The following is a 14062-nucleotide window of genomic DNA, read 5'->3' on the forward strand; positions in this document are numbered from 1 at the left end:
GTTTCCTCACTTTCAAGAGTAGTCTGGGTTAGGAAGCATTCCTATCTCTTGTTTCTGTCTCATGACAAGAAATAGGAGGTAGAGGGAGGGGACTACTCAAGAGAGTTAGTTTATTTCTGTGGTCTCTTTGCTGCTGCTGCTGCTACCAGAGGAAACTGGTAGTATACAGGATTGGATCAGTGCTCCTTCCTCCTCAATGGTGACCCTCAGTCTCTATCAAAGCCTTCCCAGAATAATGGGACCATTACCCTTCTGTCCCTGATACCTCCTGATTTACTACTCTTCCCCATACCAATGTCCTGTGAGCTGTAAGGAAGATATAAGCAATTATTTTACTTTAGGGTCAGCTGTACCTCACAAAGGGCAGTTCAGTGAGGAGGGAATCAAGCCTACAATGCAACGAGTATCCCATTGTGCTACACAAGCTCTTACAAATTGAGGCGTTCAAAAGAAGAGTGGCCCATATGATGGTCTCTCTCTCTCTTCTCATTGCCACCTATTTCCAACTCCCAAATTCTGATATATTTCTTTGCTCTGGACAACTTCTCTCACTTATATGGGATTTTCCAAACTCCAGTGGCTCCAGTTTTGGTGAGATTCTCATTGGTGCTCCCCTCTGCCAAACTTGGCTGATCTGGAAAGAGAAGAAAAAGTTTCAAGAAGTGGGAGCAAGAGAGGCCCCTGTGCTAAGCCCCAAAATAGAATAAAAGGACACCTTCGTCAGACCAATAACAGCATAACCCATAGTTATACATGTCTTTTCTCATGACTAACACTATTCAGGCACCAGTGAAATGCTTTTCTACATCTTTTGTCCTATGTCTTTGAAAGACAAGGTGTCTGTGTTTGTGTGCCATGAAGGTTTGTGGTTTGTGCCACTGAAGATATCAGAGGTAGAAAGTATTTCAGAGTGCAGCAAGCATTTGAGTGGCCAAAGCACTTAGGTAAGAGGAAAGACATTAGTGAACTTGTCAAACCCTTCCTCTTAGACAGCATAAATGCAATAGCTTTTTACATAAAGAAATGTAATTTCCTAGTAGTGCTGAGAGCCCATTTTCTTCTTTTTATGTTTCAGTTCATGGATAGGGAGATACTTATGAAATTAGCAAGGTATTCTCAACAGTTTGAGCATGGTTGCTGAGGAAAATTTTCAATTTTACATGACTTACTTTTTTTTTTAAATGAATCCCACTTGGTCACAATGTGGTATGTTCTGAAAACCAAACTTAGTGCTGGCAAGTCCGTTACTACTCATAGCGACCCCACTTTGGGTTTCTGAGGCGGTATCTCTATAGAAGTAGATTGCCCAGTCTTCCTTCTGAGGAGTGGCTGTTGGGTTTGATCTTCCAGCCTTCTGGTTAGCAGTCAAATGCCTTAGGCATTGTGGTGGTTAAGTTTGTGGTTCAACTTGACTGGGCCTGGTTGGGTGGCTGGGCAGCTGAATGTAGTTATTCCCCATGGTGAGATTAGTAATTAATTCCATGGTAGAATCTATTGGAGAAACTGAGTAGCTGCTTTGGGTATGTGGTCTGCTTTCTGTATATAAGAAACAGCTTTGGGAATGGTCTCTAGCTTATGGCATGCTTGAACCCTGCATGTAGCCATGTTGTTGTTCAGGAGCCTGCCATGCTCCACTGAGCTTGGGACTTCCAATGGACTTGAATTAATGGTCTGCCATGTGGTTTGGTAACATTGGGACTGTGCCTTTTCACTTGTCAATCTTGAGCTTGTTAGTCTCAGCAGCCAGCAGCTGTCTGAGTGAAGAAAAGCCTCTAGCTTCAGTGGGCCAGGAGCTGGAGGCAGAGCTAAAGCTCAAGGTTGAGGGGCTTTTACCCAACCCTTAGAGCCTGGCATTTTGCACTTGGATTTAAAGCCTCCAAATTCTAAGAATAAACTTCTGTTTGTTAAAGCCATCCCATTTGTAGTATATTCCTGCTGGAGCAGCACTAGGTAACCAGAACAGGCACTATGCCACCAGAGCTCCCAAATGCATTATGTTAGGTGGTTGGATTCTATTGGTTAGGATTTTGAGAAGTTTTGTCTATATCCATGAGGGATATTGGTCTCTAATTTTCTTTTTTAGTTGTGCCTTTGCCTGACTTTGGTATCAGGTGTATTCCTGCTTCATAAAATAAACTTAGGAGTATTCCCTCCTTTTCTATATTCAGTAATAATTTGAGTAGAATTGGTGTCAGTTCTCCATATGACTTAAATTTTATATGTGTAGGTTTAGATATAATACTGGTGATAATTTTCCAGATTGGCAACCAAATGGACATTTAATGCTGGAACTGCAAATAGTTTTATGTTTATAAAAATATTTAATGAGATTTACTTATGTTTTCGTAATACTAATGCTACGTCTTCCTCAGGGATGTGTTTTGGGTCTGTGTCCTGGTCCCTTGTTTCTCCTGCTTTATCTTGCTTCTTTGTGTGGACTGTGGTGCTCTGTTGTCTCTGAGGCATTGCGACATTTTTGTGTTTATATTTAATTGGTGATTGTATGTTGGAGTGACTTGCCCATGACTTTTGTTTTCTTTGTATGTTATCTATGCAGTTAGGGTACTGTGCTCCTCTATTTGCTAGTTGACAGCACTTATACACTCACCACCTGTCCCCTTTCCTGTTGTCAAGGCTTTCGTATGTCCCTGCTGACCTTTGCAAACAAAGCCTATTTGTAGGTCCCTGGAATCTGAATGAGAAAGCTATCACTTTAAATATCCAAAATGGCCACTGCTCCTAAACATTCAAAATGGCTGCGCCCTCGGTCACTTTAAATATCCAAAATGGCCTCTACTTGTAAACGATCAAAATGACTGTGCCCTCCGGACAGCAGAAAGTCAATAGCTCAGACTGTCTCCCTCCTTGCAGTTTCCCTTCCTAGTCATAGACCACCAGCACAGTCATTCTTGCAGCCCTGGGTGACCAGGGCTGATCTTTAGGTCAATTCTCAGGTTCCAACACCATTTGGAAATATTCAGGCTGTTGGTCCTGTCAGAGTCCTGACAGTCCACAGCTCCAACTATCTCTGTACTCACTGTTTTCGTTCAGATTTTTCCACTAGTTGGTGCCTAATCCACTTCTGAATAGTTCCTTTCAAAGCTCAGGGCTCCAGGATTATCTTCTATATCTCTGTCAATTGGTTTTTCTTTTCTTTGTTGAAGAGGGTCTGTATTGCTTGTCTGTCTATTCTTCCATCTTATTGGAAGTTGTATTTGAAATTTTTATAGTCAATAGTAATTTTTGTCTTTTCTTTTAGTTTCTATGATAATTTTGAAAGTATTAGGAGAAAATAATTGTTTTTGGAAATATGTGTAAAATAATTTTAACTTTAATTATTTTTTATTTCATACTTTTTGATGACAAAATATCCAAATTTCATATATTTGAATATCATTACATTTTCTTTTTAAACTGTTAGACCATTCTTGCCATTCTTTACCATAAAAACATAATCGCTGGTTTTGCTGAAATGAAGCAAGATGATTTTATGAAAGAAATGCATACTAATTTATGAATTATGTAGGTCTTTATTTTGTTAGTCATACACACATCATTGGCTCATCAACAGGCCACTCAGATATAGAGAATAACAATTAAATTTAGTGTTTTTTTATTATTATTTTGCCAAATTCTAGTCATGCAAAAATCTAAGCTTATAAGCTTTTTGAGTTTTTATTTATTCATTTTATTATGGATGTATTTGTAAATGTAGAAGGATAAAGTCTGATCTATGTAAAAGATTGATTTTTACTGTTTGAATACTTAGGTAAATGATACATGGGCTTTCATCTGTCCCCAGAAAAAGAAAAGCCACCCCAGACATCTGGGAGTTGGACTCCTATCACCTGGATCTTGGGGTTACCTGAAAGTGACCTGTCACCCCAAGTGCAACATGGTCCTGGGCTCCTCCTTCTCTCTGGGCAACCACATGAGCATGATGCAGTCCCGTAACTCATGTAGGACCCTCAAGTGCAACTGGGACTTCAAATACTAGCGGATACTGGAGGCACACATGAAGGAGAAGCACCTGGAGACTGGGAGCTCATGTATCTACTGCAAAAGTGGGCAGCCCCACCCTCAGTTGGCACTTGGTGAGAGCTACACCTGTGATTATAAGTATTTTCCTCTGTGAGGTTTGTACCTACCCCACAACGACCAAAGGCAACCTCAGTATTCATATGCATCCTGACAAGTATCTCAACAACATCCAGAACCTGTAGAACAGAGGGGCTGAGCAAGGCTTCAGCCACACTGCAGGTGCTGGCAGTGACTGCAGAGGCTGCTGCTGCTACCAGAACCAACATCGGTAGTTCCTATAGAGTGCCTTTGCCCACCAAACCAAAAACCAAGCCCACCTGCCAGTGTAAGGTGTGTGATTATGAGACCAATGTGGCTAGGCACCTCCTCATCTATGAGAAGCACATGGACAACATGATGCTGCTGCAGCAGAATATAACTCAGATCCAGCACAACCACCATCTGGGCCTCAACAGCCTGCCCTAGCCTACTGAGACCAAGTTCTACCAGTACTTCCTCGCCTGGAACATGAACCTGCCCAACTTGAAGATGGACAATGCCACCTCAGACACCTAGTTCATGAAGAACAGATTCCAGCTGGATCCCACTAGGCCCATGGCCTCCATGATGCCTGCTCTAGTGGTGGTGAGATCCCCCTAGGCATGCTGCTTAGGGGTGGGCAGCTGGTGTTGGAGGAGCTGATGAACTTGGATGAGAACTTCATCCAGACCAACAATTCATGGCTGAAGCTCTTCCAGTGTGCCATCTGCAACATGTTTACTATGGACAACTTGGACACACTGGAGATGCACATGACCATGGAATGCAACCTTCTGGAGGATGAGTGGAAGGCCATGATGTGGGACTTGTGCCAGCGCAAGCTGTGCCACTACAACACCTACTGAAGGCCAACTTCTTGCTGCACTGCAGGACAGACAAACATGTGCAGAAGTACCAGGTGATGGTCCCCACATCAAGAAGGGCAGCAAAGCTGATGAGTGGTGACCCAAGTGTGTGGCCATCAGCAACCCTGTCCACCTCAAGTGCAACACCTGTGACTTCTACACCAACAACTTAGAGAAGCTGCAGCTGCACACTGTCAACTCCAGGCATGAGACTAGCCTGAAATTGTACAAGCACCTGAAGCATCACGAGAGTGGCACTGAGGGAGAGAGCTGCTACTACCACTGCGTCTTGTGCAACTATGCCACCATGGAACCTCATGTGTGTTCCATGAAGCACCAGTGCAGTGAGAGCTTGCACAAGCTGCAGAGGCTGCAAAAGGGCCTTTCCAAGGAGGACAAGGACCTGGGGCAGATTTTTACCATCTGTAGGTGCCCCTCTACCAATCCACAAGAAGCCATTGATGATGTTGAAGGAGCCAGTGAAAGAGTTGCTGATCCAGAGGAGCTTGAAAAAGACCAAGAGAATGGAGGCGAGAAAGAACAGAGCAAGTAGACAGCCTTCTCCAGTCAAGCAGAGAAGGAGCTGACAGATTGTCCTGCAACCTCCAAATACATCTCTTTCTCAGGTAGCTCAGTCTCCTCTCTTCAAAGCGACCAAAAACATCTGAGGAGAATAAACCAGGGCAGATGTACTACTGTCCTTGCTGCAAATGCAGCAACACTGACATCATCTGGCTCCAGGTACATGCCATGACACAGCATTTAGTGCAGTACATGCTTCACTGCCCTCTGTGCTAAGACATGCTCACCAACAAGATCCACTTCCAGCTGCACCTCACGCACCTCCACAGCATGGCACCTGTCTGTGGAGAGAAGCTCATTATGATGGTGCCCAGCTCTGAGATGGTAATGCCCAGCAATATGTTCCTCCCAGCAGCTGTTCCAGATGGAGATGGGAATTCCAATTTGGAGGAGGCAGGAAAGCAGCCTGAAACCTCAGGGGATGTGGGAAAGAACTTCTTGCCTTCAGTGAGTACTGAGCACACTGGAGATTTGAAACCATCTCCTGATGACCCAGGCTCTGTAAGGGAAGACTTGGGCTTCTCTGCTGGAAGAAGGGGTGCAGTCAGGTGTTGCCCTGTTGAACAATTTCACAGAACATCCACATTGGACAAGAGGACTCTGTGACTGTGATGGCTCAAGACAGAAACAAGACCACTCTGTAATCACGCTCTGATTTTAAGATCATTTTCCAAACTGAAAAATGACCAAAAGTCCCCCTATATTGGCTAATGGAGTCTTTGGGTGGTTCAAATAATTAACAGCTCCACTGGTAAAAGGAAAGTTGGAGGTTTGAGTCCTCCCAGAGGGGACTTGGAAGAAAGCTTGGTGATTTAATTTTAAAAAATGAGTCATTGAAAACCTGATGGAGAACAATTCTATTTTGACATATGTGGAGTCATCCTGAGTCAGAAATGACTCCGTAGTAACTGGTTTATTCTGGCTAATATGAGAATCTGCTATGCTTTTACTAGTACTATTTAGCTTCTACTAATTCCTCCTATTTTCTAGATAAAAGTTATTAAGATTCTCAAACATAAAATTACACCTCTATCTGACAACATCCAATCCTGATCAAAGTCCAACTTCCTAAAACTCTTCAAAATCTCTTAACACAACCCAAATCCTATAAGTCCCTTCAAATAACTCTTTTTGAGAAGCCCCATGTTGCCCATGATGAACCTTCTTCCTCATTGCAAAAAGCCGATAATCCTAACATGCTACAGGGGTGTTCCTGCTGGAGGACATTGTCAGTACTCTTGGTGTGTTGTTGTTAGTTGTCTTGAGTCAGGTCCAATGAATGGTGACTCCTGGTCCTGCGCAATCTTTATGATTGTTGGTATGCTCGAATCCAATCTTATAGCCACCTTGTAATTTGAGTGACTTACATGCTAGGGCTCTCATCTTCCAGCACTATATTAGACAACATTCTATTGTGACCCATAGGGTTTTCAATGGCTAATCTTTGAAAATAGATTTCCAGGTATTTCTTCCTAGTTTATCTTAGTCTGTAAGCTCCACAGAAATTTGTCCACCATGGATGATCTTGCTGATAATTGAAAAACCAGTGGCACAGTTTTCAGCATCATAGCAACACACAACTGCCACTATATGATAAACTGAGAGATGGGTGGTAAACTTTAGCTCTGTTGTTGTTGTTGTTGTTAGGTGCTGTTGAGTTGCTCCAACTCATAGTAACCCTATGTACAACAGAATGAAACACTGCCCAGTCCTGCACCAGCCTCACAACCCTTGCTACACCTTAGGCCATCATTGCAGTGACTGTCAATCCATCTCATTGAGGGCCTTCCCCTTTTTCACTGACCCTCCACTTTACCAAGCATGATATTCTCCAAGGAGTGGTCCCTTCTGACAATATGACCAAACTAGGTGAGATGAATTCTGGCCATTCTCGCTTCCAAAGAACATTCCGGCTGTACTTCTTGCTGGACAGTTATGTTTGTTTTTCTGACAATCCATGGTACTTTCATTATTCTTCTTGAACACAACAACTCAAAAGCATCAACTATTCTTTGGTCTTCCTTATTCATTGTCCAGCTTTCACATGCATATGAGGCTATTGAAAATACCATGGCTTGGGTTAAAACTCAAAACTCGCTGCCATGGAGTCAGATCTGACTCATAGCGAGCCCTCCTTGGGTTTCTGAGGCAGTATCACCACAGAAGTAGATTGCCCAACCTTCCTTCCGAGGAGTGGCTGGTGGGTTTGAACTGCCAGCCTTCTGCTTAGCAGTCACCTTCTGCTTAGCACTACACCACCAGAGCTCCTATGGCCTGGGTTAGGTGCACCTTAGTTTTCAAAGAATCATCTTTGCTCTTTAGCACCTTAAAGAAATCTTTTGCAGCACATGTGCACAATATAATACAACATCTGATTTCTTGAATGCTGTTTCCATGGGTGTTGATTGTGGATCTAATTAATATGAAATCTTTGATAACTTCAATCTTTTCTTCATTTTTCATGATGCTGCTTATTGATCCAGTTGTAAAGATTTTCATTTTCTTTATATTGAGCTGTAATCCATACTGCATACTATGTGGTCTTTAATCTTCATTGTTAAGTGCTTCAAGTCATCTTCACTTTCAGCAAGCAAGGTTGTATTATCTGCATATAACAAGTTGTTAATGAGTATCCTCCAATCCTGACCCTGTGTTCTTCTTTATATAGTCCACTATCTCAGATTATTTGTTCAGCATACAGACTGAGTAAGTATGGCGAAAGGACACAACTCTTCCTGATTTTAAACTACACAGCATCCCCTGTTTTGTTTAAATGATAGCTTCCTGGTCTATGTACGAGTTCTTCATGAGCACAATTGAATATTATGAAATTCCCATTCTTTGCAATGATATCCATAATTTGTTATGATTCACACAATCAGATGGTTTTGCATAGTCAATAAAATACAAGTAAACATCTTTCTGGAATTCTTTGCTTTCAGCCAAGATCCATCTAGCATCAGCAATGATATCCCTTGTTCCACATCCTCTTCTGAATCCAGCTTGCATTTCTGGAAGTTCCCTGTCTATATATACTGTTGTAACTATTTTTAAATTATCTTCAGCAAAATTTTGCTTGCATGTGGTATTAATGATAGTGTTCAATAATTTCTTCATTCAGTGGGATCACTTTTCTTTGGAATGGGTATAAATATGGATTTCTTCGAGTCAGTTGGCCAGGTAGCTATCTTCCAAATTTCTTGGCATCTATGAGTAAATGCCACCAGCATGGCATCTGTTTGTTGAAACATCCCAATGGATATTCCATCAATTCCTGGAGCCCTGTTTTCTGCCAATTCCTTCAGTGCAGCTTTGATTCAATACCATTGGTTGTAGATTATTTGCCACCTCCTGAAATAGATAAGCACAAGTCAATTCTTTTTTGTACAGTGACATGTAATCCTTCCATCTTCTTTTGATGCTTCCGGCATCATTCAATATTTTGCTTATAAAAAAAACAAAAACAAAAACCCAAACTCACTGCCATCGAGTCGTATCTGACTCATAGTGACCCCTCCTTAGATTTCCGAGGCGGTATCTCTGTGGAAGTAGTTTGCCCAGTCTTCCTTCCAAGGAGTGGCTGGTAGGTTTGAACTGCCAGCCTATACAAACTTTCAATATTGCAACTTGAGGCTTGAATTTTTTCTTCAGTTCTTTCAGCTTGAGAAATGCTGAGCATGCTCTTCCCTTTTGGTTTTCTAACTCTAGCTTTTTGTACATTTCATTATAAATCTGTTCAGTTCTTTTATCTTGTCATTTCTTTCATTTGCTTTAGCTCTAGACCCTGCAAATATTAGAGGATGCCCTGCCTGTGAATATGAACTTTTTTTTTTTTTTTAACTTCCCTTCCCCTTCCATCCCTGGTAACCAACAAAGAAAATTTCTTTCCCTGTGTAAACCTTTCCTTGGCTTTTTACACTAATGGATTCATATGATATTTGTCCTTCTGTGATTGACTTATTTCATTCAGCATAATGTCTTCCAAGTTCATCCACATTATGAGGTGCTTCCCTGATTCTTCATTATTCTTTGAATATGGACCTTGATTCCATTTCAGCTTCTCCACAAGCTGGAGTTGTTGCTGTTTTCTCACTAGTTACCAAAGAACCAAGTATACATCTCCAAGGTGATAATTAATCTCACCCCAGATGGCATAGGAGGAAAAAGAAATTCCATCTTTTAAATAACTTTTACCCTGTTCCTTTGAAATAATAACCCCGGCAGTATTTAACAATTCATGAAATACTTCAATCAATATTTATAAAGCACCAATTATGTGCTAGTCACATAGTGGCCAAGGACATAGCTGTGAACAAAACCCCCTGTGTTCATGGTGCTTACATGCTATTATGTTATGGAGCAATTTAACTCCTCCCTGTATCTGGCTTATATTAAAAGAATCTCTATGTTAGATGCAAACAGCTCTTTCTTAGTCATTGGGATGGGTAAACAAATGAAGGAGAATGATGACCAGTCTCATTCCTCATTGCCCCTTTGTCCCTCCCCTCAGTGTTCCTTTATTGATGGAAGAGGGGGTTTCAATTTCAGTTCTAAGATAAATGCACAAAGCAGAGGGCTAAATTCTCAAAATATAGATGAATATTTTGATCTGCTTTGGTAGTTTAACATTATTTGTGATCAGCAACATGTACTTGTATACAAATAATTTATTAAATTAAAGTTAGTTTCAAATTGAATATGCTCACTTTTATCTGTAGCATCTTGCTGGCAATATTTAGGAAAGCAGAGATTTTCTTTGTAGTTAGGAAAGGTAATCTTAATTTCAGAGTCAATGTGGTTATCACAAAATCTGAAATAATGAAATCCAAATTTAATTCAATGCAACAAATTTGTATCAAATACCTTCTATTATTGGAAAGGACATTATCTTTCTTTTATGAAAGTCAAAATGCTTTGCAAACATTAGTTGACATTTTCAAAATACGTCTTAGATCTGATCTCAATAAATTTGTAGCATACAGTATATATGGTTTACTATATACATAAAACAACATTTTTAGTAATGACTCATATGTAATAGTGTCTGCAATGTGGTTTCCATTATAACTCTAGTCCTCATCTGCTAGTAACTTTCTCAGAATTTAATCTTTTGGGTTGAAATTTTCCATGCCTGGTTTAAGCTCCAAGGTATTTAAAAAATATTTTTAAAGTTGCAGGGCAATTCTTTGGCTATAGTGATTACTTCTTTCAATTTCAATGCAAGAGAAAAAAAAGGGGGGAATGCTTGTGTTGAAGACACCAATGCAATACCCATAGACTCCAATGAGCTAGAACCATAAAAAAGGCCTTTGTAACCTATAGCTAAGATCATTTCACTCAGCTCATTTCCTAAGTAACTGGAGCATAGCTTGCTGTTATCTGGTAGGCCATTAGTTGTTGCAGTAACTATTCTTTTACATGGAAACAAAGGATAAAAAGATCCTTAGAGATTAGATTCCCACGACATTTAAATATGTATGTTTAGTTGATTATTGCGACTAATTTCACATAATGCCCTGACTCTGATGGTCTTGGGATAAAAGTCTAGCCTCTATCCTTTCCTTCCCTCCCATTCTCATCCTTCAATAAAATATGATTTCTGGAAATCAAAAGTACTTCTCATTAGAAAATGTGGGTAATGATTGTTTTTTTAGGTGTTTATATTTAAAAAGATAAATCTTTCTGGATTTAGTTCTGATGCACATATTGCCACATGGGCATCTGAAATGTCTTGTAGACACTATTTTTGTCCTTAGGATATCTATAAATGTATCCGTAAGGGCAGCCTTCCCTTATCCAAAAATAAAGTTACAGCCTTCACAGAGGTCTTCGGTGGCTGAAGGTTATTGGTGAATGAGAATAAACTGCATTCTTGAGGACAAAAAATAAGGAGAAGGCACATGCAAGAATTCCTTCTGGGCCCACACAGGATCAAATGATATACTCTGTGTCTTATATCTTCATGTGTCATGAATCTTCACCTAACACTTGAGGAACTTTATTCTCATATTAAATGTCATTAGAAAGTCATCACTTTAAAAAATGTATAGCTTGATCTTTACTTAAAAAAATATCAAATTGCCCCAAAGGCACTTTAAAACATGACATGTTAAGTATCCTTTTCCTAAAGTCATACTAGTGTATGTATATATGCATAGCTGGTTTGCATGCTTAACTGTCTGCTTTCTTTCTGTAGCTCTCCTATGTAGATGTATACATATACATCAGGGTAGATTCAGAATTTTCCACAAGGAACAAAGGGAATCTCATAATGAAAAGCAACATTTTTTATGGAACGATGCCAAGGTACCGGATCCTCGTTCTTTTCCAGTTGATTTATCTTAATGATTCTCTGTTAGGTCAAAGCCTTTATGAATTCTGCATAATGTCCTATTCAATTACAGCAGCATGCTTGCCTCACTTTGCAAGGCTTAGCTTGAGACATTTTTTCCTCTAAGAATCTCTCTCATATTTAGTGACAAAACAAGACCAGTTATTGCTGGAAGAACATGACTAACAACTTTCTTTTTCAAGATCCATGCTTAGAAACATTAGGCCTGAACAAGGTTTAGGAACCTTGTTTCAAATCTGAGCTTTTCATTTCTTTACTGACTTCAGTTAGATATAAACCTTGGAATCATGCTTTGAATTAGTTTTAGCAGACAGAAGTTTTAAGCAGACAGAATACATTGTCAAAAGATTCCTTTCAGACTCATCCTTCCAAAAAGTAACATGGACAGAGCTCTGCGTGAGTTTGTAGTGTTACTGTCTGATAGAACTATCTGTGATAATGGAAATGTTTTCTATATTTTGCTCAGTCCAGTATAGTGACCACTGGCTACATGTGGTTGTTCAGCACTTGAAATGTGACTAGTGGGAATAAGGAACTGAATTGCAAATTTTATATTACTGTACACAAAACCATCTCAACACTGAGTTTCTCTTAAGGGTGATAGAAAAAATTTGGAAACAGATAGTAGGAATGGTTTGCACAACATGATAAATGTAGTTAATGTCACTTAATTGGGGAGCTCTGGTGGTGTAGTGCCTAAAGCATTTGACTGCTAACCAGAAGGCTGGTGGTTCAAATCCACCAGCCACTCCTTGGAAGAAAGAGTGGGCAATCTACTTCTGTAGAGATACCACCTCGAAAACCCAAGGAGGGGTCGCTATGAGTTGAAATTACCTTGATGGCAGTGAGTTTGGTTTGTCACTTAATTGTATATGTAAAAAAAAATGAAATAGAAGAATGTTTTATTATATATATTTTAACACACACACACACACACACACACAAATCCACTCCAAATTGAGTGGCTTAAAATAATAATTTATTCTTATCACTTATGTATCTGTGTGTTGACTATATTCAGCCATACAGTTTTCTTACCTGGGATCCCTCCTGTGGTTACAGTCAGATTTCAGATGAGGTTTGAGTCATCTGAAAAGAGGACAAGATGGCTTCCTTATCTCATGTTTGATGCTTCGGCTGGTATGTCGAGAATAGCTGAGGGCTGGCCAGGAATCTCTTCCCATGGAACCTTTCCACGTGACTAGTGTGGGCCTTTTCAAAGCATGGCAATCTCAGAAAGTTCAATTTAGGTGGTATATGGCTTCGCTCAGAATGACTATTCAAAGAAGCAGGAAGTAAGAGTGCCAGTTCATCAAGCGTGGAAAATGGCCCAGTGTCACTTGTTCTATAATGTACTGGTCAGAGAAATCACAGACCCTACTCATAGTCAAGGGGAGATTGCATAGACCCTGTCTCTGGATGGGAACTGACCAGTTGCTGTTGAGTTGTTTCCAACTTCTGCTGACCCCATATATGACTGAGTAGAACTATGCTCCATAAGGTTTTCAGTGGCTGATGTTTTGGAAATAGATTATGAGGACTTTCTCCCAAGATACCTATGGGTGGCCTCTAACTTCCTACCTTTCAGTTAGTGGCTGGGTGCATTAACCCGTTAATCATTTGTACCTACCAGGGAAACAGTTATGATGGCTGTTTTATTCCTTCACAGCTGCTCGGTTGTTAGGTACCGTGGAGTTGTTTCAGACTCATAGTGACCCCATGCAAAGCAGAATGAAACACTGCCTGAGATCCCGTGCCAGCTTCATGATCCCTGCGATACTCGAGCCCTTCATCACAGTCACCGTGTCAATCCATCTCATTGAAGGCCTTCCCCTCTTTCCTCACCCCTCCACCCTACCAAGCATGACATCCTTCTCCAGGGAATGGTCCCTTCTTACAACATGACTGAAATAGGTGAGACGAAGTCTGGCCATTCTTGCTTCCAAGGAGCATTTCGGGTGCACTTCCTCCAGGACAGATCTGTTAGTTCTTTTAGCAGTTCATGGTACTTTCAGCATTCTTCGCCAGCACCACAACTCAAAAGCATCGACTCTTCTTTGGTCTTCCTTATTCATTGTCCAGATCTCACATGCATACGAGGCGACTGGAAATATCATGGCTTGCATCAGGCGCACCTTGGTCCTCAAGGAGACATCCTTGTTCCTCAGCACTTGAAACAGTTCCTTCATGGTTGACCTTCCCA

The 14062-nt window shown here is 40.7% G+C and overlaps 1 pseudogene; it reads left to right on the forward strand.

Annotated features, from left to right (window-relative positions):
• The first annotated feature begins 4682 nt into the window (after positions 1-4682).
• On the forward strand, positions 4683-6070 carry LOC103196951 (annotated as a pseudogene).
• Positions 6071-14062: the final 7992 nt, after the last annotated feature.

This window comes from Orycteropus afer, unplaced genomic scaffold (assembly GCF_000298275.1).
Source record: "Orycteropus afer afer isolate SDZICR_OR568_19922 unplaced genomic scaffold, OryAfe1.0 scaffold00071, whole genome shotgun sequence".
NCBI lineage: Eukaryota > Metazoa > Chordata > Mammalia > Tubulidentata > Orycteropodidae > Orycteropus > Orycteropus afer.